Genomic DNA, 18,859 nt, shown 5'->3' on the forward strand with positions numbered 1-18,859 from the left:
ATGACTCCTTATGATGAAAGTTTTGAGCAATGTGTATATATAAATGATAAGAGAACTATTGTTGAATATGTTGTGGGAGATTATATTTTCTCTTAAAAATTTGCCATTTGTAAATGATACTTTTTCCAGCCTTTAAAGACTTCAAGTTATTTAACGTGGGCAACTGCTTCAGATCTACCTGTCTTTCTAGCTTTCTTAAACCCTCCTCTCTTCTAGTCCAAGATTAATTTTCCTTTGTGGTTTTGATCCATCTTCTCCACTTCTGAACTACTTGCCATGCATTTTCCTTTCTTTCGCATTTGTGTTTTGACACTCTTTTCTTTTTGTTTCTTACACCAAAAGCTTGCACTAAACAAAACAACCCAATCTTCTGTACATAAAGGTCTTCTCACCAATCAACTTTTTTTTTTTTTTTTTGTCTGTCTTGGGGGCTGGGTGCTGTCCCTCAGCTCTTCAACTCAAGGCTAGTGCCCTACCATTTGAACCACAGCGCCAACCACAGCATGCGAGGCAAGCGCTGTACCACTGAGCCAACTTCCCAGCCCCCTAATCAATTTTTAAGTAGTATTACTTGCCCTTTTCCTATTGCTTCTTTATTCCTAGACTTTAGTTGTTAAGTATACTTATTATTCTTTACCCTCTTAAATAAGAGCTTCATCTTTAATGTTACCAGCAATCTTTCTGACACTTTTTAAAACTTAACAGTATTGGAAGCAATCTGCCTGTGTCCCTATTGACTATACCTTCTAGCTTGAGTCTTTTCCTTGCCAAATAATTTTTGCTTTTTTTGCTTTTTGTTTTTTAAATGTTGGTTCTGAGGCTTGATCACAGGGCCTAATACTTTTGCTTGGATTCCTTTTTGCTCAAGGCTGTTGTTCTACCACTTGAACTGTGCCTTCTCTTCTGGCTTTTTGCTGGAGGTAATGGTGTCAGATTTGTGTGCCTAGGCTGGCTTCAGATTTTGATCCTTAGATCTTAGTCTCCTGAGAAGGTAGGATTATAGGTATGAGCTGACAGTACCCAGCTTGGGTTTGCTACTTTTATTCTCTCATGCAGATTCTTTTCTATAGCTTCCTTGCTCTATCTGCCTGGGATTTATTATAAGCAGTTTTCTTTGTTTTCCCTTGGGAATTCCATCCACTCCTGACAATATTGATTGACCAATTAATCCCAAATCTTAGTATAGAATTTCTCCCTCTTGTCATTTTGACACACCATCCCCAGGCTGGATGTGGATATCACATAAGTATTTTAGTCCATGTTCATCAAAGTAGAAGTTTCTGTTTCCTTTTTACTAAATTGTACTCCTTTTTAGAAATCCTGCTGTTGGTTAATGGCACTTCTGTATGGACCTTCAGCTTCCAGGAATGTGGGAACTTTGCTCTCCATTACTCCCACAGTTCAGTTCACTATTAAGTCCTGTCTATTTTTCCTATGCATTCTATCTCTTTACCTTATTGTTGCCTTTATTCTCCTAATTATATTGAACATCATCCTATCCAGTTTTCCTTCCTTGTATCTTTTTTTCTCCCCTCACATGGCTGCCGCCAAAGTAATCCTCCAGAAATAAAATAAATTGTTTTCCATTGTCTACAGGATGGCGTAAATACATGTGAGTTTAACCTACTGAATGTGCACTGTTTGGATGTTGCTTCCCTTTTGCCATCTCTTCAGTTTCCATCCTGTGTTCCAGGAAGATGAAATACTTATGTTTCTTCACAACACATTTATCTTTAATGGTTCTATTTGCTCTCCCAAGGTGAAGAGTATACTTCTACTCACTTTTATAATCTGCCCAGTGAGCTCTTATCCTTCAAGGTCAGCCTAAATATCTCCTGTGGAATTACTCTTCCCTCATCTAGTCAGTTACTGTTAAATTGTTTATGCATATATCTCATAATCTCTTTGCAGTTGTAATTTATGCAGATGCTCTTTCTCACACTGCTTGGCTCACATTTTACAGAGGTTATCTTCAGCAGCCATCAGTAGGCAAACAGGAATTACTATGGGGATGAATAGATATTAGTAAAACCTGAAAGTGTAGACTTAAAATCAAGATCTCATAGGTGAAAAGAATGGTGAATATTCTGGCCTGATGTTGGGTGTTGTATTTGTTGTTTTGGTTGGATGGGATTGAGGATTGAGAACATTTTAGCATTAGTGCTTAGGGGTTTTCCCATAATTTAGGTTTGGAGAGTAAAGTATTAGAAGTAAAGTACTACAAAAAGTGAGCAGAACTACAGTTTTAAATTTTGGGAGAACTAATGAAGCTGTGAAAGATGAGAATAGCACACTGGACTCTCAAACTAGGTAGGCCACTTGTGGATTTCATGTACAGATGGAAGGTGATGGTTATATAACTGAAAGGAAGAGGCCCAGGTGGTGGTGTATTTCCCTCCCCTATGGTGCCCTGGATTTGAAGCTGGCTACTGCTTTTTACAGATACCTTAGCATTTCTCCAGTTGCCCTGGTAGAAGAAATGCTCACCTTTATACAGAATGTTTTTTTGTAGTGAATCTTACGTTGATGTTTACATGTTCTTGTTGGAACAGTGATAGCTGTTTTTAAAAGTAAGAGAGAAAAGAATGAAGAAAAATTAGAAGAGGTGTGGGTGAAAGTGAGAAATTTTCTTTACCCCATGTTGAAGAAAAAAATGGACAAACTAATCAATAAGAGATATTTATGTCTTACTTTATATATATATGTCTGACTTATATAATGTCTGACATATGTTAATGTCTGACTTTTAGAAGTTAAATATAGTGATACATTCAGTATTTCAAGAAAAAAACCCTCCATGGAGTTTTTTACTGTTGAAATTCTATGCTTAATTTTGACTTGCATTCATTTAGTGTTTGCAGTTTACCAAGCAACTGTTAGAATAATTATCTGGTCTTTGATTCCTGCTACCATACTATTATTGACAGATTGCTGATATCTTTATTTAAAAGCATAGCTAAATGACAACATGAGAATATTGCTGTGTGAGTATAAATGTAATATTTCTTCACATTAGAAGGAATGAATAATTTTTTTTGACAATGATCCTTTTATTTTTGGAAAGGAGGAAGGTATAGGAGTTTTCTTAGGTTTAGGATGACAGGTTGGAGCAGAATTGGGGGTGTTTTAGTGTGCAGGATTTCCATGTCAGAGCTGTTTGTTTCTTGTCTGTTGGGAAGAAATAAGAGCCTCATTTCATTTTTCTCTTTTCACAGTTGTTTTCCATCTCTTTTCTCATCCAGGCAGGGCATTACTACTCAGAATCTAATCAATCTAGCCTCATCACTGATCACTATATATATAACTTGGCCTCACATTTCCCATCTATCAAAGGCAAAAAATATAAGTACGTCCATTTGGCTCTAACTTTTGATTCTATTAAAAAAAAGCCCAGGGCTGGGAAAGGTGGCTCAGTAGTAGAGCGCTTGCCTTGCATGCCTGAGGCCCTGGGTTTGATTCCTCAGCACCACATAAGCAAAAAGAAAAAACCCGGAAGTGGCGCTGTGGCTCAAGTGGTAGAGCGCTTGCCTTGAGCTGAAGAGCTGAGGGACAGTGCCCAGGCCCAGAGTTCAGGCCCCACGACCAGACCCCCGCCCCCCCCCCCCCAAAAAAAAGCCCATTTTGTTGTCTTCCATGTAAAATATTGTGCAGTTGTTAGCCAGGTCATTGTTTTACTGTGTTTCTAGTAGATTTTGTAATAGGTAGTTAATTTTTATTTCTTTAAATCTTAATACTGGGTGGGTATCATTGCTACCTATCAGAAACAAACTCATGCTCCCTTAGAGTATAAGAAACGGGAGCCTAAACAATGGAAACTTGTAATGCTTTCCTCGGCTTCCCAAGGGAGTTGATCAGTTCTCCATTGCCTTTTCAGTGACTCTCTCTTAGCCCTTATCATGTGTTGGGAGATGATTTGTTTGTGTTGTCTTCCCTGCTGGACTGTGAATTCCCTCCAGGCCATGTAGGGAAGGATTTTCACTAGGTCCTTAACACCTACCAAGAACAGTGTTTAATGCAAAGGAGGAACTCTGAAAATATTTCTTAGACATTTTCATTAGAATTTCTGGGGCACTATTGTCTGGACTACCCTCTTGGAACTAGTTTCCAACAAACCAGACCAAAACCACAAAGAAGCCGTGTAGGTGCCCAGTAATCGAATTGAATTCAGAAGAGGGCCAATTTTCAAAACCAAAACAAACAAAAAAGCCACAGAACCCCACAGTAGCTAATCAGTTTACCTAAACTGGCATACTACAAGAAAGGTGACTTTGAAAGGATCAGTCTATTTTCGTTTTTTTTTTAATTGTGAGAATACTGTACAGAGGTATTTTCGTGTTTTTATTGTTGTTCTGTTTCTACTTCCCTTAGCCCTTGTTTCTTTAAAGCCGACTTATTCTAATTAGCTCATTGGAACATTCATTCTATAGAATGAGGAAAAGCTTGAAATTGAATTTGTGGTAATTTTGTCTTTTGACAACCATAAAATAGAATTAAAATAAGACCCTATTATCTGTGGGATTACTGTATTAGTTTGGTTTTATAATTTAAAAAGTAATGGCTTTTTACTTTTATGGTTAATTTCTTTTAAAATGTCCTAATGACTTTGAGATCTGTTAAAAACTAACTCTGTTTGTATTTTACCCTGTTAGTCTTTTTTTTTTTTTTTTTTCTTTTCCTTAGTTGCTTACACTTTCTCTTGATATTCCTTATAAAATCTATGGTCATACATTATATTTCTTTCCCAGACTCCCATAGATCTGCACTATTTTCTAATACTACATTTACAAAATGTTCTTGTTTTAATGTAGTTGACCATGTCTGGGATAGAAAAAATTTTGGCGATAAATTACTGTGAATTTAGAGCCTGGGAGAAGTTAAACTGTACTGATATGTCGTCAGTAGGGAACTTATATACTGGAACCAAGGCATTAGTGGAAAAAAAAAAAGTTGCCCCCACTCTCTGCTTTCTTCTGACATCAGTTGTATCAATAGCACTGATCCCATGAAATGTAGAAAATTTTACAAGCCTTGTAAAATTCATCTGTTTGAAGATACAAAACATTGTTCAGTGAGTATAGTTTTTGATGATGCCTATAGGTGGGAAGATTGGATTTCCTTTAAATCAGTAGGAAGAAGGAGGAGGAAGAGGAGGAGGAGGAAGAGGAGGGAGGAGGAAGAGGAAAAGGAAGAAGAAGAAGAAGAAGAAAGAAGAGGAGGAAGAGGAAGAAAAAGGAGGAGGAGGAAGAAGAAAGAAGGAAGAAGAAAGAAGGAAGAGGAGGACGAGGAAGAGGAGGAGGAGGAAGGGAAGGAGGAGGAAGACGATGACAACGACGATGACCATGACAACAACATGGTGACAATTACTGAGAATGTTTTACTTGGTCTTAGAATTATGCCAGGAAATTGTGTTGTCTGCTTTCTTTCCTGGCAAGACAAATGATAACTTCTTTGGCAAAAGTTGGTGAGTAGGCATGGGACCACTCAAGGAAACTCTGTGTTATTCATAGTCTCTTCTGCAACACTGATAACTTTATTTTCTGGTCCGTTTGTGTTCCTTATGATTTTGGAGCTATGAGTTGTTGTTTGAAATAACTAGGTCTTCTACATTTTATTCAATTTCACTTTGATCTGTATGACATAGATCTGTATGACATTGATATAAAGCTCTGTATTGGGCCGTAGGTGTAGCTCAAGTGGTGGAACTACTCAAGTGCTGGGCCACTTGCCTACCCGGAGGGAGGCCCTGAGTTCAATCCCACCCCCCCCCCCAATGAAATTATACAAATTGATATACACAAATAAAGGAAAATATTCTGTACAGCTGTTTTTTTTTTATTGTGAAAGTACTGTACACAGAGAGGTTACAATTACATGGGCAAGATATGTACAGCTGATTTTTAAAAAATGATATTTTGAGGATACACTTTCAATTTCCAGTTATAAGATGGTACCAAAACAAAATGTGTGTGTGTGTGTGTGTGTGTGTGTGTGTGTGTGTGTGTGTGTGTGTGTGTGTGTGTCCGTCCATCCGTCCGTCCGTGTGTCCATGTCCCATCCTGGGGCATGAACTCAGGGCTTTGGACAATGTCCCTCAGCTTTTTTTTTTTTTTTTTTTGCTCAGAGCTAGTGCTCTATCACTCAGTCACAGAGCCCCTTGTGGGTTTTGGTAGTTAATTGGAAATATGAGTTTCACAGACTTTCCTAGGTGAGCAGGCTTTGAACTGTGATCCTTAGATCTCAGCCTGCTGAGTAGCTAGGATAACAGGTATGAGCCACTGGTACCAGCAATCAGTTTTCAAATAACACATTTGTATTTCTTCACTTGAATGTGTCTAAAAGGTTCCTAGAAATGTATAATTTAAATGGCAATGGGCCCTAGTTACATGTTTTTCTGCTAATAACTGAGTGAACAAACTTTTTCTAAGTTATTTGATCTCTCTGGGTTCAGTTTACTTATCTGGACAAGAGTGAATTTAAAATAGAGGTAAGTGGGATTTTAAAAAAAGAAAAAAAAGAAACTTCATTGCCTTGAAGCCAAATTGGTCTACCTTTTTGTTCAACTACTTACTAGGTATGTGAATTTAGGAACTCACTTAATTTTTTCAGGTTTGGTTTCTACATCATAGTGCTTTAAAACTCTCTGTATCTTTTCAACTCTGTCTCATGTCATGAGGGCTTTAGTTCCAACATTTGGGTCGATTCTAACAACTGCATGTAAACTTAGTTGCTTCCAAAGCTTGTATCTTGTGTTACATACTGTAAGATTATGTTCATCATAGTTTTAGGGAGGCACATTTCAGTCTTTAGCAGTAGAAGAGTAAGGAAAGAGGTTAGGAGGCAAGGGGTGATAAGAGATGTCTGACATAGAGCTGGGAGATATACTAATGTGCAATTCACTGGAGCTAGTAGTGGCTTTCAGATTTTCAGATTTTCAGACTTTTGGATTCCAGAGTGATGTGCTTCTGAAACATGATCGGAGCCAATAATTTTTTGAGTAAGTATAGTGTAATCAATTTGCAATCAATACTACCAGTGTTTACTAAAAATACATTTTTTTTTGGTTGGTTGTGGGGTTTGAACTCTGGGCTTGGGCACTGTCCCTTAGCTCTTCTGCTCAAGGCTAACACTCTACCACTTGAGCCACAGGTGGTTTATTGGAGATAGTCTCATGGACATTCCTGCTGGGGCTGGACTGCGATCCTCGGAGCTTAGCCTCCTGAGTAGCTAGAATTGTAGGTGTGAGCCACCCACACCCAGCAGAAATACATTTCTAATAAACAAGTGGGAATAACTTATTTTGAATAAATTATATTCCAAATTAAATAAAATTGATGTTACTCAAAAATGGTCCGATTGCCATTTTGTGATCCATTGAACTGTGATGAATGGTCATAGTTACTGTTACTGTATAGAATGACTTTTTAGAAAGTTTTTATTTGTATATTCTAACAGATCCTTTTGGAAGCTGGTACAGGAACTTAATTTCAGTAAGTCATAAGGAAAGATTAACCTTTTCTCTTATCAAGTGACATCTTGTTTACTTAAATATCAAGCTTTTTCATCATGATTGGGAAAGACCCTTCTTCCCTTTTTAAGATTTCTCACTCATTGCCAAGTAGGACCTGCCTAATAAGAGAGGAAATAGTAAAATCAGAGAGGAAAATAGTAAAAGTATACACATTTCAATCTGTCTCAGTTCTGAATTGTTAACATTAAATACTCATACTGGAAAAGAACTTCAGATGTGAATTGTGGAAACTATTGGAAGGTTGAGAAGATGATGTTTTTCTCAGATTGTTTTGTCCCATATTTTAGAATTGGCACATTTTTTTAGTGAGTTATGTATTTCCATGTGTGTGTGTGTGTGTGTGTGTGTGTGTGTGTGGTGTGTGTGTGTGTGTGTGTGTGTGTGTGTGTGTGTGTGTGTGTGTATAATATATTTGTATTCACTTCACCAGTGTAAGACTGTTTTACTTTCAGGCACTTCTCAGTTTAGAATAGACAATTTAGAATGATCAGATATATTATGCATGATATTATGTTAAATCAAGTATCTTTTTATATATGATGTCATTCTCACACAAAGGCATTTTATCACTATAGATTGAATATCTGTCTGCATGGTTTTTCTAGGTCTGAAAATATATTATTGACAGTTGTTAGTAGTTTATTATTAAAGTGAATTGACTGTTGGGTACATACTCTTTTAGCATATATTGTATGTAATCTACTCATAGAATGGATTAGAATGGTAAAAATAATTACAAAGTTTTAGATAGAGAAGCCAAGCCAAGCCAGTACTGTCAAATTTTTAAGTAGTGAAAATTATAAAAATTATAATTACAGTTTAGTCATAAAACTAGTCTTTATGCACAAGGACTCTTCATTTGGCTGTTATAACAGGCAGTAGGAGACTTTCTAGCTGTGGAATGAAGTGACTTGGAACCAAGCTGGGCCTTTCTCTAACAGGGTCTGGCCTGGGTGGGGTCAGTTTTGCTCATTAAGCTTTGGACTGGGTTTCCATGAGCTGTCTGTAGCTTCCAATGACAGGAAGCAGCAGAGGGAAAGCTTGATGTGTTTACAAGCTGTGGATGTATACTCTGGGGGAGACTTCGAACATTTCTGTTCTAGCCTTTGGGATTTGTGGAATATGATTGTTCCTACTCCTGAAGAAAATTTGCTGTTGCATATATGATTAAGTATGTGGGATACTGAAAAGATGTACTAATGTACAGACTAGATGGAATTCGGGTATTTATGTTGGCTAGCAAAGGAAAGAATATGTTTTGTTGTATTTGAACCAAGCCTTGGGAGAAACATTTTTAGGTGCTTAGAGTTTAGTTTTAAACAATTTAATTTGCACTTTTCTAGGCAGAGGTTGAATTTTGGTAGATTATCTTTCATATAATAACCATTTTAGGTTTGATCTTTCAGAATAATGAAGCTAGTTGGCTTATTTTATTTACTTGTCCTACTGTTCACGATTGATTTCTTTTTCATTGTTATGGAGTGATAAACTATATAAAAGGTACCTCCTAAAGCACTATGAATCCTATGTAAAATTAAATGTATAGTTACTTTAACATGGTAAAGGTTGCAAATTTTGCTAATGGTTTTCACTTTAATTTCTTTGATTAAAGGAAGTTGAAATATAGCTATCACATGTTTAAATTTGTAATTCAGTTATCAAGAACGGTACGTTGCTTAGATATTATCATACTCTACATAAATATTGCTAAGGATAAGTATCAACATCTTCTATTGTTGAATACTTAATTTTGTCATATTGAAGAAAATGTGAAAACTCACAATTTAACTAGAGTCTAACATTTACACTTGCAAAAAATTTTCCTTGTACTTTGTCTTTAATCTACCCATCATAGTCTTCCTTTAGGAAAACCCTGTGCCACTGCAAGTGGCAAATGATCTTTTTAATTCCTTCTTTACTGTTGACACTGTAGGGAATGCATTAAAGAACTTCATGGTATTTTGGGAAGAGGGTGGCTTAAATTTTCCATTTGTTGTCGCAACAAACAAGAATTGTCTCCAAATTATTGGCAACCTATATGTAGGACTGAATAAATGATAGCTGTTGATTTCATTCCTGATGATCTGGACAGTCAGTGGTCCCTTTCCTTTATAATATTTCTGTATTGATTATATTATATAGTGATGACCTGTAATTTAGCATGACCACCAAGAAAGTAAAGTTAGGAAAGTAAATTAAATTTTAACATTAGTTTTGTCCGAATTGTAAAGGCCTGGCATACTTTCCAGAAGAATCCTCTGCCAAATCACTTCTGTAGATGTTGAACTTCTAGAATGTTACATTCAAAAATATATTTAACTGAAGTAAAAACATGAAGCCACCACCACCTAACAATAGTTAGTTGAAATTTTTATTAAGGAAAGTAGTTTTGAACTAATCTAGTGTGCTCACAGTAGAAATACTTTTTTATTCTTTTTAAAAAAGGAAGGTTTTAAAGCATTCTAAATGGCATATCTGTCTTTAATTCCATTGTAGTTAACAGTTTTTCCTGCTGGGAGAAAACTGGCTTTGATCACTCCAGGTTTGGAAGGTCCATAATTCTAACATTCTGGTAGTCAGGTTGACCGATGGACTAGTTTTAACATTTGATCTCACTGTAACAAAAAAGATTCAACTTTAATTTAAAAAAATACATACTCTGAATTTATATTAATTACTTTCTGGCCGTGCTATAAATATTTAAAATGGCAAAAGAGCTAATCACCAAAATTTTAATACTTTTTTTTTTTTTTTGGATAAGGTTTAGGTATTTATGTCTGTCTGCTACAGCCTTCCTTTCCAAAGCTTACAGAGAAGAGGATTTAAAAGTATGAGCTCAGAATAGGCTCCAGCTTGGTGGACTTGTCACAATGTGGGGAGTTGATTGACTTTGACAAGCTTTTGTCTTGTGACCTATTAAAATGCAGCGTCTGCAGCCTGTGTGTTTATCCTGTGCAGTTAACCTTGGTGGATTTGTCATTAGCTTATTTGAAAAGAGCTTCCTAAACCTCTGCTATTATTTTGTAACTCACAGATTTAAAGTTTATACAGAAATGGTAGTAAACTGGTTGGAGATTTGATATAAGTAGGTATAATTTTATAATGAGGCCATGTGGTGATCTTTTGCATTGGATAGCTGAGATGATCTCATAAATGATATACTTCTTAGTATCTATTATGTCAAGGGAGATGGTTAGTACTGGCTCTGCTCTGAGCCTTGTCATCACTGGAAGAAAATGCTCATGAGTATGATGTCCTATAGGGCATTACGCGACTGTAGTTCAAATAAATGTGTCCAAAGACAGGGTACATCCCCAAAGCTGTTTATTGACTAGATTTCACTGGAACATACAATTACTCATCATACAAACATTTCATCCTCGTGTGGGGAGCATCATAGCAGATGTGGAGCTGGAAAGAGGTGTGGACAGGAAACGTGCTTATAAGCCCAGAGAGTGTTGTTTTTCTTTTTTCTGCTTTTTCCTATAAATGAAGGGGAAGCCACTGAAAGAGATTGGGAGTGTTGTTTATGTGTGACTACCTTACACACTTGGTAAGAATCTTACTATTTCATTTTGTTCTTTTAAAAAATGTCCTCAACTTGAAGCAGTTTCCAAGTTCCCATTTCTCTAGCAGAAATAGGAAAAACCTGTTTTGGTTTGCCTACATATGCATCAACATTATTCCTATTTTTGTTCAACTTCATACTGAGGTCAGAAGGATAAAATAACAAGATTTTTCAGGATCTTCTCCCTGCCCCCCCCAACCCCCCCCCCCCGCCCATCTCTCTCCTTTCAAACGAACAGCCAATAGTACTTTTTTAAAAATAACTGTTTTAAAAGTTTTAGGCATTGCACTTACATTACACAACAAAGCAATCTTCATGGGACCAGGTTGGTTTGTAAGGTATGTTGAATTGGAATCTATCAGAAATGAGTTCCTTTGAAGATATAGATGTAGATATAGATATCTACATAGATATATAGATGAAGATATAGATATAGATGTATATATAGATATATATAAGGAAAACAATTCTGTTAAAGACTGTCCTGTTTCTGCTGAGCTGGACTAGACTGCAAAGTTTCTGTGCTCATTCTGTTCACTTATGTGGCTAGAGCTATGTGATATGGCATGGTAACACTGATGTGACTTTGCTCATCACTTGAGGTACTTATATTGTCTGTCCATGATGATTTTCACTAATGCATATTGCACATTGTTCTCCTAATAAAGTACTTAAGTACATCTGCATCTCTGTACCTCATCTACCATTACCATGTAACAGTCTCTGTCAGTTTCTTTTTTGTATTTTCCCCGAGTTTCTTTCACATACACAGGAATATATGTGTGAACACATAATTATGCTTTTTACACACTTTCAACTAAAAGCATATCAGATACTCCGTATGATACAAATCATATCTACTTTCTGAATCTGGCTGTATTGACAATACTGTACCTTGAGTTATTTCCATAACTGGAGTTTAAATATTTCTTATTTTTATTTTCATAACTGTTAAAGTGTATTAATGTAGTATAAAGCCTCCTGTTGATAGATGCTGAAACTTTGCTGTAACATAGTGTACATAAAACAAGTACATAAAATAATTATGTGTACTATGTACATAAAGTACACATATACAGATGTGTATCTGTAGGATTCATTACCATGAGTCAAATTTGGCAAAGTGACTAGCAGTTTAGTTTCTAGAAGTGACTGTTCAGGAATGAACCTGCTCTTAGATTCTCATATACTTGCTCAGTAACAGGATTAAACTTGTGAATATTTAGTTGCATTTCTTTTACTTCAGATTCATTGAGTGTCCTTTTATGTTCCTTTCTCCCTTCTGTATCTTTGTCAACTCTGTGTTCACCCTTTAGTTATGTGAACAAATACCGTATACTTGTTTTGAATTTTTGATGTCTAGTCAGTATATAACCAGGCTTTTTATTTAGATTATTTGAATTCACCTAGATAACAATTGGGTTTTTGCCAAATGTAATTTCTTTCCTTCCTTCCTTCCTCCCACCCTCCCTCCTTCCCTTTTTCCCTCCTTCCTTTCGGCAGTACTAGAGTTTGAACTCAGAACTTGATGCTTGTTAAGCAGGTGCTCTTACCCTGAACCATGCCTCCAGTCCTAAATACTAAATATAATTGAGAATGCTTTTTAAAAAGCATGAAACTTTGTGTTTTTTGCGTGTTTAATCGTGTTCAGTAAATGAGTAGTATTGTATCATTTCCAAAAGAGTTGATAATGATAATTTTAAGAAAATAATGACTTATTTTAAAACTTTAGTGGTCATTTCTGAATTTAGATGACTAAAATTAACAAGTTGTCTGACTACATATTAATGCCAGTGTTGCTAGCTGTGACCTGAGAGAAGATTCTGTTGTCTGTATGTTTGTTGCATAATCTATAAAAGTACTCAAGGATTTGTTTTGAAAGAAGAAATAAGGTACTGACCCAACCTACATCCTGATAGTCAGTGAAATCTATAGGGCAAAGAGCGACTTAGAGCTCCCCCAATGTTATAATTATTACCTAGCATCATGCAAGATATTGATTACACAATAGTGAAGCCATTTTGCAGTTGGTTAATAGTATTGCATAAGTTTAGGAACTAGAAAGGATTTAAATCTTGGCTCTCACAGTTATACCTGATTATGTGACTTTATGTACTAATTTTACTTTCTTCATCTGTAACCTGGGAATTACTTTACTTCATACCTCAAAGATTGTGAAGAGTTTTAGAATTACTATGTACAGAGCTTTTAGAGCTCTGTTCAGCAAATAGCTAATATCATTGGTATTTTGATGTAACTATTTTTAATGAACAGCAGAAATATTGCCTTTGTTCATAGAATTCCTATCTGATGACAGTGGCTCATCGTGTATTATCAATTTATTGTGTGCCAGCCCTTTAATAATATAATTTAATCCTTAGAACTATCTATGTTATCTGTTTTTCTTATGAGGAAATTGGAACTTAGCAAGGTTAACTTGTCCATTTTTAACTTTTAAACCATTGTGCTATTTTGTCCAAATGTTAGAAAAATACTAACTTCTCAGAGAAAGAGTATCACTTCAGATCTGGCTATTAGATTTAGGACTGTACCTTAGAAAAGGAATTTGAATAAACGTAGGTCATCAATATTTCTGACCATAAAACTTCTATATAGATCCATGGAGAGCCAGTTGAGTTCTGGATATCTGTAGGATGTTTACCCGTTTGTGCTGTTGACTTACCTGGCAATCTAGTATTAGAAAGGTTATATATATAATGATTGTGAGAACAGTGATATTAAGATCCTTAATGACTGTCTTTGTGCTGTGTTTGCTTATGTAGTTCTTCAAGACTGGCACTCTGCTACCTGAGCCACATCTCCACTTTTGGCTTTTTGCTAGCAATTGGAGCTACAAATCTCATGAACTTTTCTCTCCAGGCTGAGTTTGAATAGTGAGTGATCCTTAGATCTCAGCCCCCTCAATATCTCAGATTACAGATGTGAGCCACCAGTACCCAGCTCGACAGGAATGTTACTCTGACTCTTGTGATTTTTTCTTTTTGCTTGGTTCTTATTAGCATTGTTAAAAAGTTAATGTTTTGTTTCAATATTATCTAAGATATTAAAATCAAGTATGTGGACATATCCTAAAACTTTGAAATTCATGATTTTTAGTTATGAAGGTAATTAAAAAGTAGTGGTGAATAATGATTACCTGAGATCTGTATGTGCTCCTAGTTTTTTAAGGCTTTCTATTAGGGTGCTTTTGGTTTCAAGTAGCTGAAATCTTGAACTCAAATGTTTAATCTAGTGTACTGTATGTCGTCTCATGTGTGGTGTGAATAGGAAGTGGACTTCTCTTCTGTGACTCCTGTCAGGGTGTTCTAGCTGTCTTTCTCAATGGATTCAGGACAGTGGTAGCATTTCTAGTTTTGCATATCAGAAATCAGAGGAAGCCCAGAGGTCTACTACTTCCTGTCTCTTTTGAGCGGGAGAGATCTTTCCCAGAAGTCTACCAGAAGACTTTCTATATATTTTCTTGGCAGTGAGTGGGAGACCCTGATTGCCATACACCACCAGGATCTATCCTTTTAATGTCTCTGGAGCCAGCTTTGGCTACACAACATGTGGAAGGGGGAGGGAAGCTGAATAAAACGTGTGTTCTGTTAAAAAGGAGAATGAGCAAAGGAAATACATGCTCTGAATGAAACCTGATCTTGCCCAGACTTAAACTAGCAAAGAGTTGCAAGTTCATATCTTTTGAATGTATAGGCTTAATTTCATCCAGATGTTAGTTAACATCTTTATAGAAAGTCTGTCTTTCTATTAGGTCCTTTATCTTTCTTTAAAAATAAATAAGTGTAACACATTAAAGTTAAGATGGGTAGCATTATGTTATTTAAAAAGTGATTCTTGTTTATCTCTAGCATATAGATAATACAAACTGACAAATAATTCCTTTTAATGTATTTTTACTTATTTAAATAGAGGTTATAGCATTCTCTAGACCTTCTGATACTTAAGAAAAAATAAACCTACAAGCGAAAGGACTTGAAGTTTGTCTTTTGTTTTCCCTCCTCCCTTTTCCTTCTCTTTTCCCTACTCCTTTTGCTTCCTTCCTGTTTCTCCTTGCCTTTTATCATGTTGAGATTGAAAACAAAAATGCTTAGCATGCTTTTCTGCCACTGAACTACATCCCTAGCTTTTGTAGTCTATTCTGTCTTCCTGTTTTTGTTATTTCATGTCTTTTTCTAGATATTGCCTCTCCCCACTCCTCCTTTAAAAAGTTTGCTAAATTTGAGAAGTATCATTCCATTATTTCCCACGTAGAGTTAAGTTGCTGCTGAATCACTCCTATACTTGGATTCCTCTCTTCATTTTTCTTACGTTTGATGTATTGGTGGAAGATAATGGAGGGATTTTGTTTTTATTTTTTATTTTTTCTTTTCGGGTCCGGTCGTGGGGCCTGAACTCTGGGCCTGGGTGCTGTCCCTCAGCTCTTCAGCTCAAGGCTAGCGCTCTACCACTTGAGCCACAGCGCCACTTCCGGCTTTTTTCTTTTTGCTTATGTGATGCTGAGGAATTGAACCCAGGGCCTCAGGCATGCAAGGCAAGTGCTCTACCACTGAGCCACCTTCCCAGCCCCTTTTTATTATTTCTTAAGGGCTGGTCCTGGTGCTTGAACTTTTAAGGGTCTGTCTTGAGCTGCTTTTGCTCAAGGCTAGTGCTCTACTACAAGAACCACAGCTCTATTTCTGGCTTGTTTTTGGTTGTTGATTAATTGGAGATAAGAGTGTCATGGACTTTCCTGCCCAGGCTGACTTCGAACTTTTATTCTAGATCTCAGCTCCCTCCTAAGTGGTTAAGATTACAGGAGTGAGCCACCAGTGCCCAGCAATATTGGATTTTGAACTTAGGCTGTAGAGTGTGAAAGTGAAGTGACTAGTGTCAGCAAGATGTTCTATATATTCTCTACTTACTCAAGACAATAGCAGATGGGAGATTAATTTTGTCAGGTCTGGAAAATAGCTAAATTAAAAGTGTCCTCACATTGTCAATATTGTTTAAGTTTCTGGTTGTAGTTATTTGTTGCAGAGCTTTGTTAACAAAAAGTTTGAACAAAAAACCTCCCTTTATCCTCTCACCACTGTTGTTAAAGTTTACAAATGCACATACGTCCCTATTTTTGTAAATCTTAGGCCCTTAAATAATGTCTTGAGTTCTGCTAAAATAAATCAAAGGCCTCATATTGCTCCTGAGCTCAGCAGAGGACAGAGGTTGCCTAACTGGCAGTCATGCCATCAACTTTCCCAAGGATTATCTGAACCAGAAGGACTTGCAGAGTAGCCCAAGTTCTTTAAAGAAACATCTGGACCTAATAATTAGGAAGAACTCCTTACTTGAAGCTCTTTGTGAGCATTTGGAGTTGTGTATTTGTCTGTTTTGCTTTGCTTGTTGTAGTATGTTAAGGGTCTGTGCTTCAAGCAATATATTATATGGTAAGTGCTTTAAGCTAACAATATAGACAGCACTGTGGAATTTACACCTCCGTTTTATTTTTTTCTTTAAGTCTAAGAAAATACAGAGTGATATTTTTTTCAGTACTGCAAGTCCTAAGCAGTACTGATCCTCTACTGATGATAGTTTTCTGCTTGGTTGCATGGTAAATGATGCATGCTTTTTCTCATGGAGCTGTCACAATAAGGAACACTTTTATCAACCCAGATGGAGCTTGCCAGCATGATAATTGTGTCAAAGCCACATGCTTGTCTAATGGGCTGGCTGTTCAACAGTGGTGTTCTTTTTTGCTTGATGATAAGTAAGAAGGTCTTTACTTAGTATGTTATATAACTATACTAATAATGGATTTAGGGTAATTGTAATTAAAGATTACTGCCGTGAACATTGTTACAGTTTGGAAACTTTAGTTTGGCTCTGCTTATTTAACTTTGTTAAATTAGGCAAATCTAGCTTCTGAGTCTGTTTCCTTGATAATAAAAGAAAATGAGGATACTGTACTAGATAATGCAATATTACTCATTCAGTAAATAATTACTGACCACCGTGTATGTTCCAATCTAGACAGTAGGAACTTAGTAGTCAATGAAAAAGATCCCAGCCCTCATAGAGGTTTTCTTTTGTTTTGTTTTTTCCCTACTGGTCCTGGGGCTTGAACTCAGGGCTCCTAGGCACTGTCCCTGAGCTGCTTTTACTCAAGGCTAATGCTCTACCACTTGAGCCACGATTCCATTTTTCTGGGTAATTTATTGGAGTTAGTGTTGCAGACTTTCCTGACCAGGTTGGCTTCAAACTGTGATCCTCAGATCTCAGCCTTTTGAGTAGCTAAGATTATAAGCATGAGCCATTGGTGACCAGCTTCACGAGGCTTTTATTTTAGTGGGAATTCTGCTGCACAGCAGTGTCCATTTTCCTGTGTGATAGCGCTTAAGGCATGTGTATAACTCAAATGCTGAGGGTCATATACATGGTAACTGGTACACTATCATTTTCTATATATGGTGGTAATTTGTTGAAGAAACCATTATCAAAAAATAAGGTAGTATTTGTTTTTAAGCTCTGCTTAGCTCTTGAAACTATTTTAAGAACATACCTATATATATATATATATATATATGTATATATATATACTTTTAATGGTTCATATTCACAATCTCAATTAGCTATTTCCATTGTTATCACTCTTGTACCTTTGAATTGAATGAGCAACATGAATCAACTCTGGAGTTCTTAAATACAGTGGAGGCTGAGCACTATTTTGTAAAGCTTCACTGTGGCTTATCAGTGCTCTCTCTGTTTTCACACTTTGTCTTTACCTTTGTCCATCAACCCAGTTTTGATTACATGGCCACATAATTTCACATGTAATTATTCTCTGTGATAGGGCTAATTTAGTAAGTAAGTTTTTTTGTTTGTTTTTTGTTTTTGTCTGTCATGGGGCCTGAACTCAGGGCCTGGACTCTGTCCCTGAGCTCTTTTGCTCAAGGCTAGCACTCTACCACATTGAGCTATGGCGCCACTTCCAGTTTTGTCACGGTTAATTGTAGATAAAAGTCTCATGGACTTTACTGCCTGGACTGGCTTTGAACTGTGATCCTCAGATCTCAGCCTCCTGAGTAGCTAGGATTACAGGTGTGAAATTGGCACCTAGCCATATTTCTTTTCAGAATGATAAAAATACTATACAATTTTTTGAATATACTCAAAACCAATAAAAGTATATTAGCAGGATGAATTTTTTAATATGTGATTTGTATCTCAAGTATGCCTTTAAGCAGTTGTTTTTTAGGTTGTCTTTTTAAGCACACTCATATTTGTGCCACTTTGGAAGACAGCTGTGGCATTACCCATTGGCTAGGATGCCAATACTCAGAAAACTTCTCTTCTTAGGGAAGAGAAACAGCAAGCACTTGAAAAGTCCCTCTTGTGTAAAATATAATTGTGACAGTATAAATCATTAGATGAATTTTCTAACCCTGTAAGCCCTGGGCCTCGTTTGCTTAAGGCTAGCACTCTACCACTTAAGCCACAGCACCGCTTCTGGTTTTTTCTGTTTATGTGGTATGGTACTGAGGAATCAAACTAAGGGCTTCATGCACTCTACCACTAAGCCACATTCCCAGCCCCTATAATACCTTTATGTAGTTTAGTCTTCAAGTCATGTATACAAACAAAAATGTGTTTCAGGTTGGGCCCACTGAAGATTTGGTTTTTGGTTATGGTTTGAATACCTTTTCCTGCATTTGAATAGTGATAATGAATTAGAGGATTTAATGTTGGAAGACAGGGCCTGGCATGGTAAC

The 18,859-nt window shown here is 36.5% G+C and overlaps 1 protein-coding gene across 23 annotated transcripts in view; it reads left to right on the forward strand.

Moving 5' to 3' along the window:
* Positions 1 to 18,859, forward strand: part of Epb41l2 (erythrocyte membrane protein band 4.1 like 2) — a 170,268-nt gene that overhangs the window by 59,952 nt on the left and 91,457 nt on the right. The window contains exon 1 of one of the 23 annotated variants that reach the window (XM_070010187.1): positions 5,141 to 5,461. The exons of the other annotated variants lie outside the window; for them this stretch is intronic. The gene's annotated coding sequence lies outside the window, so the exon portion shown is untranslated. Of the gene's footprint in view, positions 1 to 5,140; positions 5,462 to 18,859 lie in introns of those variants that run through there. 23 annotated transcript variants of the gene reach the window in all.

This window comes from Dipodomys merriami, unplaced genomic scaffold (genome assembly GCF_024711535.1).
Source record: "Dipodomys merriami isolate MVZ:Mamm:240054 unplaced genomic scaffold, mDipMer1.0.p SCAF_8, whole genome shotgun sequence".
In the NCBI taxonomy this organism is placed as follows: domain Eukaryota; kingdom Metazoa; phylum Chordata; class Mammalia; order Rodentia; family Heteromyidae; genus Dipodomys; species Dipodomys merriami.